The 11,288-nt window shown below is 42.6% G+C and overlaps 1 pseudogene; it reads right to left on the bottom strand.

Moving 5' to 3' along the window:
- Positions 1-219: 219 nt before the first annotated feature.
- LOC141023023 (uncharacterized) overlaps positions 220-11,288 on the bottom strand; it is a 47,032-nt pseudogene continuing 35,963 nt past the window's right edge.

Genomic DNA, 11,288 nt, shown 5'->3' with positions numbered 1-11,288 from the left:
TTTCTATAACATTTCAAACATTTCTATAAAACTAATATATCTAAAACCTTCGACATTATACTATTTGGCAGAAAACCTTTGTATAAAAAACAAAAAAAACCTTTGACATTATAACTAACATTTCTATATACTATTTGACATTAATCTAATCTAATTAATTAATTCATCTAAAACATTTGTATAAAAAACAGGAAAAACTAAAAAAACTAAAAACAGAATCTAGTGCAAAAGATGAACAAATTGTGTGTGTGTGTGTGTGTGCACCTACGGCGCCGGCGGCGCGACGGCTTCGATTGGAGGGAGGAGAGGGGCGAGAGGGGCTCACAGCGCGTCCAAGGTCGAGGCAATGGTGACGGCGAGGTCCAGGCGACGACGACGGCGAGGTCCAAGGCGACGGCGAGGCGAGAGGACGGCGACGGGCCGGTGCGGCGACGGGGACGGGCCGCCGACGGGGGCGGCACGGAGTCGACGGGGACGACACGACAAGGACGAGGGCGGCGCAGAGTCAACCGGGACGGCGCGACTGGGGCGGTGACGGCGCGGGACGGTGCGGCGGCGCGATGTCGAAGTAGAGAGAAGTGGGAGATGAGAAACTGAATTTTTTTGAAGTGTTTCTTATATAGGAGGCACCTTTAGTACTAGTTGGAGCCACCAACCGGTACTAAAGGCCTGTTTTGGCCAGGCCAAGCGGCGAGAAAGCATACCCCTTTAGTACCGGGTGGTGGCTCCAACTGGAACTAAAGACCCCACCTTTAGTACCGGTTGGAGTCACGACCCGGTACTAAAGGGGGTGCGCTGGTGCAGTTGTGGTGCGGAAGTTTAGTCCCACCTCGCCTAGCAAAGAGTGGCCACACCAGTTTAAAAGCCCCGACGCGGGCGAGGTATCGAACTCCTCTCTATAGCAGGCTTCTGGGCCTAACTCTGCCGCTCTGCTTTGTGGGCCTATTGGGCCTTGCGGGCCTGCATCCTGGCCAAACTAGAGGTTGGGTTTCTAGTTGTATGCAGGCCGCTGTGGCCCATTAGGCGGGCTTTTTTATTTATTTATTTTCTTTTTTCTTTTCTGCTTTATTTATTTTCTTTTATTTATTTCTGAGTTGTTTTCTGCTGTATTTAGAATTTATTTGTGAATATTTTTCTTTAGGTTCAAAAAATTACAAACTTTCTGTTAGTGCTAGTAGTTTTCAAATTTGAATAGTTTAAATTTGAATTATTTGAAATTTGTGTGAATCACTAGTTTGTGAATAACTTAACTTTAAAAATAAATTTTTCAGTGATTCTATTTTCTTATGTTTAATATTAGTGTGTTTTATCATTATATTCATTTTTGTAATACTTAGGTTATTTCAAAAATGAAATGCCTCTGTAACAGATGAGTTTCGTCGGAAACCCTGATACTTCGAAAGAGATTGTCCATTTTGTACACGAACTGCATCCAGTTTTGCCGTAACCCTCTCTACTTTTTTGCACATGCTATGTGGGTGAAATTATGATACCATGCCAACTTTCAACCTTTTCAGAGTTCATTTGAAGTGTTTTTCAGTTTCAGGGTCATTTAGCTGAAAAAATCAGTAAATGCATGAAAAATAGCAAGTGAAGTCAGAAAGGGTTGAAAATTGATGACGCGGCTTCGAATGGTGCATACTGAACGGACAAAATGTTTGGAGTTTTAATAAAAAATTGAAATGCCTTTGTAACAGATGAGCTTTCGTCTGAAACCCTGATACTTCGAAAGAGATTGTCCATTTTGTACACAAAGTGCATCCATTTTTTGCCGTAACCGTCTCAACTTTTTTGCACATGCTATGTGGGTGAAATGATGAAACCATGCCAACTTTCAACCTTTTCAGAGTTCATTTGAAGTGTTTTTCAATTGCAGGGTCATTTAGCTGAAAAAATCAGTAAATGCATGAAAGAATTTGTTTGGACATAAAATTTCTTCGCGTTTCAAATGCCAAAACACATAATTACCCTAACTATTACAAAGATTCCCTCCGGTTTGTTCGAAGCGGCACTTTCCAGATAAATAAGTCCGGAAACTCACTAGAGAAGAAAGTGATGACAGTGAAGCCGATCACATCCTAGAGTGGGATCTTTGGGTGTGAAACTTTTTCTTCGCGTGTGTCCCTTTGCGCCGTAACCACGGACAATCTTCATCATTTAACTAGATGCTCGGGTCAATATTCACTATGAATGGAGCAATTTCATCAAACTTTTCATAATCTTCTGACATGTCTGTCTTGTCATCGACTCCCACGATGTTTCTTTTCCCTGAAAGAACTATGTGGCACATTGGCTCATCGTATGATGCATTCGCTTCCTTATCTTTTCATTTTCTCAGCTTGGTAGACATGTCCTTCACATAGAAAACCTGTGCCACATCATTGGCTAGGACGAATGGTTTGTCTGCACACGCAAGATTGTTGAGATCCACTATTGCCATTCCGTACTGCGGGTCTTCCGTTACCCCGCCTCGTGTCATATTTACCCATTTGCACCGAAACAAAGGGACCTTCAAACCACGTCCATAGTCAAGTTCCTATATGTCCTCTATGTAACCATAATATGTTTCCTTTCCCGTCTTGGTTGTTGCATCAAAGCGGACACCACTGTTTTGGTTGGTGCTCTTCTTATCTTGGGCGATCGTGTATAATGTATTCCCATTTATTTCGTACCCTTTGAAAGTCATTATATTCGAAGATGGTAAATGGGACAGCAAGTACAGGTCATCTTCAATAGCGGCGTCATGCATGGCACGTGTCTGCAACCAACCGGCGAAAGTCCCCGTTTGTTCACGTGTACTCCAGTCGTCAGACTACTCCGAGTGTTTGGAGCGTAGAAAATTATTGTGTTCCTCCATATACAGAGCCACCAAGGCGGAATTCTGTAGAACTGTGTAGTGTGCTTGAGTGAAAGAATGCCCGTCCATACATATTATTTGATCCCCTCCTAGCATGCCTTTTCCATCCAGTCTGCCCTTATGCCGTGATTCAGGAACACCAATCGGCTTAAGGTCAGGAATAAAGTCAATAGAAAACTCAATGACCTCCTCATTTTCATGGCCCTTGGAGATGCTTCCTTCTGGCCTAGCACGGTTATGAACATATTTCTTTAAGACTCCCAAGAACCTCTCAAAGGGGAACATATCGTGTAGAAATACAGGACCCAAAATGTTAATCTCTTCGCATAGGTGAACTAGGACGTGCGTCATGATGTTGAAGAAGGATGGTGGGAACACCAACTGGAAACTGACAAGACATTGCACCAAATCATTCTCTAACCTTGGTATGATTTCTGGATCGATTACCTTCTGAGAGATTGCATTGAGGAATGCACATAGCTTCACAATGGCTAATCGAACGTTTTCTGGTAGAAGCCCCCTCAATGCAACCGGAAGCAGTTGCGTCATAATCACATGGCAGTCATGAGACTTTAGGTTCTGGAACTTTTTCTCTGCCATATTTTTTATTCCCTTTATATTCGACGAGAAGCCAGATGGTACCTTCATACTGAGCAGGCATTTAAAGAAGATTTCCTTCTCTTCTTTGGTAAGAGCATACCTCGCATGACCCTGATGTATGCCGTCTTTTCCGTGCATACGTTGCTGGTCCTCCTATGCCTCCGGTGTATCTTTTGTCTTCCCATACACACTCAAGAAGCCAAGCAGGGTCACGCAAAGATTCTTCGTCACGTGCATCACGTTGATTGCGGAGCGGACCTCTAGGTCTTTCCAATAGGGCAGGTCCCAAAATATAGATTTCTTCTTCCACATGGGTGCGCGTCCGTCAGCGTCATTCGGAACAGGTTGTCCGCCAGGACCCTTTCCAAAGATTACCTTCAAATCCTTGACCATATCATGTACATCAGCACCAGTATGGTGGCGAGGCTTCGTCCGGTGATCCGCCTCACCCTTGAAATGCTTGCCTTTCTTTCTTACGGGATGCCTGCTCGGAAAAAATCGACGATGTCCCAGGTACACATTCTTCCTACAATTATCCAAATATATATTGTCGGTATCATCCAAACAGTGCATGCATGCGCGGTATCCCTTGTTTGTCCGTCCTGAAAGGTTACTGAGAGCAGGCCAATCATTGATGGTCACGAACAGCAATGCCTTTAGGTCAAATTCTTCCTGTGTGTGCTCATCCCACGCACGTACACCTTTCCCATTCCACAGCTGTAAGAGTTCTTCAACTAATGGCCTTAGGTACACATCAATGTCGTTGCCGGGTTGCTTAGGGCCTTGGATGAGCACTGGCATCATAATGAACTTCTGCTTCATGCACTACCAAGGAGGAAGGTTATACAAACATAGAGTCACAGGCCAGGTGCTATGGTTGCTGCTCTGCTCCCCAAAAGGATTAATGCCATCTGCGCTTAGACCAAACCATACGTTCCTTGCGTCACCTGCAAACTCCTCCATGTACTTTCTCTCGATTTTTCTCCACTGCGACCCGTCAGTGGGTACTCTCAACTTTCCGTCTTTCTTACGGTATTTTCTGTGCCATTGCATCGCCTTGGCATGCTCTTTGTTTTGGAACAAATGTTTCAACCGTGGTATTATAGGAGCATACCACATCACCTTGGCAGGAATCTTCTTCCTGGGGCGCTCGCTCTCGTCATCACCAGGGTCATCGCGGCTGATCTTATAGCGCAATGCACCGCATACCGGGCACGCGTTCAAATCCTCATACTAACCGCGGTAGAGGATGCAGTCATTAGGACATGCATGTATCTTTTGCACCTCTAAATCTAGAGGGTAGACAGCCTTCTTTGCTTCGTACGTACTCTCAGGCAATTCATTTTCCTTTGGAAGCATATTCTTTATCATTACCTGCAACTTTCCAAATCCCTTGTCAGATAGACCATTCTCTGCCTTCCATTGCAGCAATTCCAGTGTGGTGCCCAGCTTTTTCTTGTCAGCTTCGCAATTCGAGTACAACAATTTCTTGTGATCCTCTAACATGCGTTGCAACTTCTTCTTCTCCTTTTCACTCACGCAGTTTCTATTTGCATCGGCAATGGCCCGACCAAGATCATCAGTGGGCTCATCTGATGCCTCTTCTTCAGCTTCTTCCCGCATTGTTGGCTCAGCTTCTTCCCCCATTGTTGTACCATCGTATTCAGGGAACCCATGGCCAGGATAGCTGTCGTCGTCCTCTTCTTCTTCATTGTCTTCCATCATAACCCCTCTTTCTCCGTGCTTGGTCCAAACATTATAGTGGGGCATGAAACCGGACTCAAACAGGTGGATGTGAATGGTTCTTGACTTAGAGTAATTGTGACCATTCTTACAGCCAGCACATGGACAAGGCATAAAACCATCCGCCCGCTTATTTGTCTCAGCCGCAAGCAGAAAAGTATGCACGCCCTCAACGAACCGGGGAGAGCATCGGTCATTGTACATCCATTGCCAGCTCATCTTCATTACACAGCACTGAATAGACCAAATTAATACAAGTTCATACATAAAGTTTATACAACACTTAAATGCAACATATATACAAATAACTCTCTAGCTAAAGCATTTAAATGCAACAACAATGCGATCAAGATCGCAAGTAAGAACCCAAGATCTTTGGGTTGCGTTATGTTACGATAACATATTATGTTCCTCTAAACACCTCTCTCCTCACTAACTACATGCCACATAAGAAAAATTGTCTTAAATTGGACTATGTTACTACTCCCACTATAACCAACCTTATGTGTTTAATGTCATGAAAGGACGGGCATGATTTCTGATAGAATTAATTTAGGCACATGTTATCTCTGTCGAATTGCTCTTTTTTCTTCTTCTTCTTCTAGCATTGCATCAACTAGACTATTAAAAAGGGTATGTTTAGTTATTTTGATTGAGCATCGAGTGCATAGTATAGTTTCTTCTTTAATGCCTCCGGTTCTACTTCAGCCAAGACTTCTAGATACCACGGAGAAGATACGATGCCCTTAAATCAATATGGATCCTTCATTTTTCTAATTAATCTGATGGATAAGATCAGTTGGTACTCCAACATAGATGCTTAGGAGTACTCCAACATAAATCAACATAGATGCACAGTCGGTACTCCACTTTTTCATGTTTTCTATTTTGCTGGAAAAATGTTCCAGTTTTGATCAGGTTCTGCTACAACGGCACTAGAGATGACAATTTGAGAAACAATCTTGTTGCTTTGGATTCTAGGGGAGCTCGCCTCCCGAGTTGCCAGAGCAACAAATATGTGATGACTTGATGCAATATCACTACTAGGGAAAACCTTATACACAGAATCTTACCAGTAGCGCGTTAAAATGAGGCGCTACTGCTACTTAGCAGTAGCGCGTTGACATAAAGGCCGCTACTGCTATCCACTTAGCAGCAGCGCGGCAGGAATAAAACGTGCTACTGCTAAGTTTGAACTTGTCCATAGGACGGGCCCAGCTTAGCAGTAGCGGGTTTGTTAGGGGCGCGCTGCTGCTACGGATTTTAGCAGCAACGCGTTTTCCTTTCCCACGCTGCTGCTAAAGCTATTTTGACCTAACCCCCCGCGTGGGCTGTCGGTGTCAAAACCGACGGATCTCGGGTAGGGGGTCCCGACCTGTGCGTCTAAGGCGGATGGTAACAGGAGGCGGGGGACACGATGTTTACCCAGGTTCGGGCCCTCTCGATGGAGGTAATACCCTACTTCCTGCTTGATTGATCTTGATGATATGAGTATTACAAGAGTTGATCTACCACGAGATCGTAGAGGCTAAACCCTAGAAGCTAGCCTATGGTATGATTGTTGTTGTCATACGGACTAAACCCTCCAGTTTATATAGACACCGGAGGGGGCTAGGGTTACACAGAGTCGGTTACAAGGGAGGAGATCTACATATCCGTATTACCAAGGTTGCCTTCCACGCCAAGGAGAGTCCCACCCGGACACGGGACAAAGTCTTCAATCTTGTATCTTCATAGTCCAACAGTCCGGTCAAAGGATATAGTCCGGCTGTCCGAGGGCCCCCTAATCCAGGACTCCCTCAGTAGCCCCTGAACCAAGCTTCAATGACAATGAGTCCGGCACGCAGATTGTCTTCGGCATTGCAAGGCGGGTTTCTCCTCCGAATACTCCATAGAAGATTTTGAACACGAGGATAGTGTCCGGCTTTGCAAAACAAATTCCACATACCATCGTAGAGAGAATAATATTTCCACAAATCTAATCTGCTGACAGCTTTTCATAACGTGACGTTCTGCCATGGTCTGGTCATGACGAACCGTTTTTCCGAGCCTACCACTGCACGTGTTGCGAGGCGGTTTTATTGGCACGTCCTGTCGAAGCAGAGATCGTGTCCCTCTTTTCACGGGATTCTCATCAATACGGGTGTGGGTAACCCAATCGTGCCTGCTGGTATGACTCCTCGATTTTAGGCAAGTTCCAAACGGCCACGCGGAGGACGCTTGATATTCACCCTCTTTATAAAGGGGCCAAGGCCTGTCCTTTTCTTCTCGCGCTCGATCCTTCCCTTCCCCTCACGTTGAATTCCAACACTCAAGGCTCAGGCTAAACGCTTCGGACCTTCAATCATGTCCGGATCCAACCTTCAAGGCCGGTGGATGGCCTCCTCGACCACGGAGGAGGACATCGTCGTGTGTGAAGCCTTCCTCTGCATCACCCCACACTTCGGCTTATGGCTCAAGTCCTTCAATGTGAAGCCGGAGATGATTGAGGGGCGATACGCAGAGTGCGGAGGTGCCATAATAAACAAAGGCGCCGATGCTCCATGGCCAAAGGGTTCCTTCCTGGAGACATCCAAGTTATGGCAGCGGGAGTGGTTTTACATCACCGCTCCCTGAAGCGCCAAGTGGGTAGCTGCCCCTGCCTTCCGTCCGCCCCCCCCCCCCCCCCCCGCCACAATTGGCGTCATGGGTCAACAAAGGGTTGGACTGGGGACCAGCTAATGATGTGCCGACATTGGAGAGCCGCATCCGAGATCTCTTCAAGGGAGATGTCAGCCTTGTCAAGGTAATGAAAGTCATGCTAGTTCGTCGGGTCCTGCCATGCCAACGTCGAGCTCTCCGTATGTGGGAGTTCAACCCGGAAGGACCGTGAACTATTCAGCAATTCTTCGGCGCGACGCTCGAAGAGATGTATGGATTGTTCTTCGGATCACAAATAAAGTGTCCGGACACCACCGAGGATGTGGCACTACTAGGAAAAGGCCTGCTAGTGGCGCACCTGTTTTACCTTCTAATGGCGCACTACAGGTGCACCACTAGCATCACGCCATTAGATTTTTTTTACTAATGGTGCACCACAGGTGCGCCATTAGTATCTGCTATACTAATGGCGCACCAGGCAGTGCGCCATTAGTACATCACACGGTGCGCCATTACTATCTGACTTAGTAATGGTGCACCACATAGAAGTGCGCCATTACTAACATTCTTTTTCAAAAAAAAATCAGAAATATTTTTCTCAAAAAAAATTTCGTTTTTTCTTAATCTCGGGTCACTATGGCTTAATCTCTGGTCAATATGCTTAAACTCAAGTCAAATCGCACTCCGTGGTCAAACTTCCCGAAAGGTCACCCATCTTCACACTACTCCAGCCCAAGCACGCTTAACTTTAGAGTTCTATCCAACCCCAGCACCAGCTCACTTAACAAGCACTTGTTGATATATCTAGCATATCAATCCTATTAAACCTTGTTGATGTCTAGGACTTTGTTCATGTTCATGAGTGTGATGAAATTTTGAAAAAATATTTCAAACTCCCAGGTAATATTACGTATCATATTTTGAAAAAAAAATCCCCAAAAAAAGTTTTTTTGAAACCAATTTTTTTTCTGTTACTAGTGGCGCACCTAGCAAATGGTGCGCCACTAGTAAGTTTGAATTTTTTTTTCATTTTCCCCCTCTAGATCTTAAAAGCCCTGTATCTTTCATTCTGTTAGGTTTTTGGGGATTTTGAAGTTGTTGAACGGGGTTCTCCCGGTTCAATTCGTATGTAACTTTTTGAGTAGATGATTTTTCATATAAAAAACTTTTTAATTCGAGTTCGTATGCAAAAGTTATGCCCATTTTATAAATTCCAGAGAGATTTTGCAAATAAAGTCGAAATTCATATTTGTAAATTTTCCCAACAACTAGACCACATATCACATGGGAAACTTATTTCTTTTATTTTTTTGATATTTCCATCATTTTCTTTTATTTTTTCTAAAACTGAAAAGGCGGTCCACAAGGGGGGCGTGCATTCGGTGAATTTTTGGGCAAAGTTAACTAGTAATGGCGCACCACACCCACGGTGCGCCATTACTAACTTTGAAAAAAAATTAAAAAAATTTTGTTAGTAGTGGCGCACCGAGGGTATGGTGCGCCATTACTAGTTAAAACTAGTAATGGCGCACTGTCCCCTAGTGCGCCATTACTAGTTTTGACAAAAAAATAAAAAAATTGTTAGTAGTGGCGCACCGAGGATGTGGTGCGCCATTACTCTACTGGAATTTGGATTTATCAGCCTTTATATTTGTTTGAAGTCATGATCTGAACGAGTCGCACATACACCCTAGCACATGTTACGAGTCGCACATACACCCTAGCACATGTTCCTCAACGCTGAGAGCATCCTTTTCAATCTTTTTTTAGTATCGGAAGGAAAAAGAAAGAAAAGATGGATTGGGTTGAACCTCAAAGTCATTAAAAATTTGGTAAACCCCATTTTGGAAAATAGAAATTCAATTTAAAGGGGTACCCAAGCTAAATAAGGCCTCAGAAATCAGAGCATAGAAAAGGCGGGGCTGGCTAATTAAATGAAAGGATTTCGAACCAAAATCTTTGCTAATTCGACAAGGATTGTATTCTTTAATTATTTCTCTATTTTTTATTACTTAATTTAAGAATAAAAAAATTATTCTAATGAATTTTATTCTTCTTCTTCGGATTCAAAATAGAAGAATAAAAGAATAAGTAGAAGAATTAAGTTAAGTCAATCCAAAAAGAAAAGGAGGTTCATGGCCAAGGGAAAAGATGTTAGAATCAGAGTTATTTTTGAATGCATCAGTTGTGTTCGAAAAGGTGCCAATGAGGAATCGACGGGGATTTCTAGATATAGTACTCAAAAGAATCGCCACAATACACCCGGACAATTAGAATTCAAAAAAATTTGTCGTTATTGTCGCAAGCATACGACTCATCACGAAATAAAGAAATAGGAACATCGTGTGTTCAATCTTTCCAAACAACAGAAAGAGTAAGAACTTCATATTTAATATATAAAGAAAACATAGTATAGAATACAAAATACAAATCAACTCATCTGATTTCCGGTAGATATTATTTCATATGTATAGAGGGTATTCATATACTATAATATGAATCAAATAAGATATGGATCAAAGAAAAACTACTTCTTCTGGATCCTACATTAATAAAATAAAGAAGTGAATTTTCAAATTTTAAATAAGGAATAAATCATGTATACATCTAAACAACCTTTTCTTAAATCTAAGCAACCCTTTAGTAAATCCAAGCAAACTTTTAATAAATCCAAGCAACCCTTTCGTAAATCCAAGCAAACTTTTCGTAAATTCAAGCAACCTTTTCGTAAATCTAAACAACCTTTTCGTAGGCGTCCCCGGATTGGCCCGGGAGATCGAATTGATTATAGAAACATGAGTTTAATTAATAGATTTATTAGTGAACAAGGAAAAATATTATCGAGACGAATAAATAGATTAACCTTGAAACAACAACGATTAATTACTCTTGCTATAAAACAGGCTCGTATTTTATCTTTCTTACCGTTTCGTAACTATGAGAACGAAAAGCAATTTCAAGCCCAGTCAATTTCAATAATTACAGGTTCTAGACCCAGAAAAACTAGACATATTCCTCAATTAACGCAAAAGTACAATTCCATCGAAACTTAAGAAACAACAACCAAAATTTAAGAAACAACAACCGGAACTTAAGTTCCGATTGTTGATGTTTTATTCGAATTCGAAAGGGCCAGACCTATATATATTATAAAGAAAGTAATCCAGCTCGTTGATTCCTACCACTTAATCTTAATTTATTGTATCTTCCCGGAGTTCCCTCTCCGGGAATTCATCTTTTATTATTCCAGTATATTACTTTATTTATACCTTTAATTGATGATCTTTATTTTATTGGAAATCGTGATTATTTGGATTTGATACAGCTACTTGTGCAAGCATTTTACGATTAAGAATCAATTTCTTCTGGTACAGGTTGTGTATTAATTTACTATAACTATCGAATACTTTATATACCCGCGTTGCTGCGTTTATCCGAGTGATCCACA

The sequence above is a fragment of the Aegilops tauschii genome, chromosome 5 (genome assembly GCF_002575655.3).
Source record: "Aegilops tauschii subsp. strangulata cultivar AL8/78 chromosome 5, Aet v6.0, whole genome shotgun sequence".
NCBI lineage: Eukaryota > Viridiplantae > Streptophyta > Magnoliopsida > Poales > Poaceae > Aegilops > Aegilops tauschii.
The sequence above is the reverse complement of the archived record's forward strand: the minus strand, read 5'-3'. Positions and strand labels throughout refer to the sequence as shown.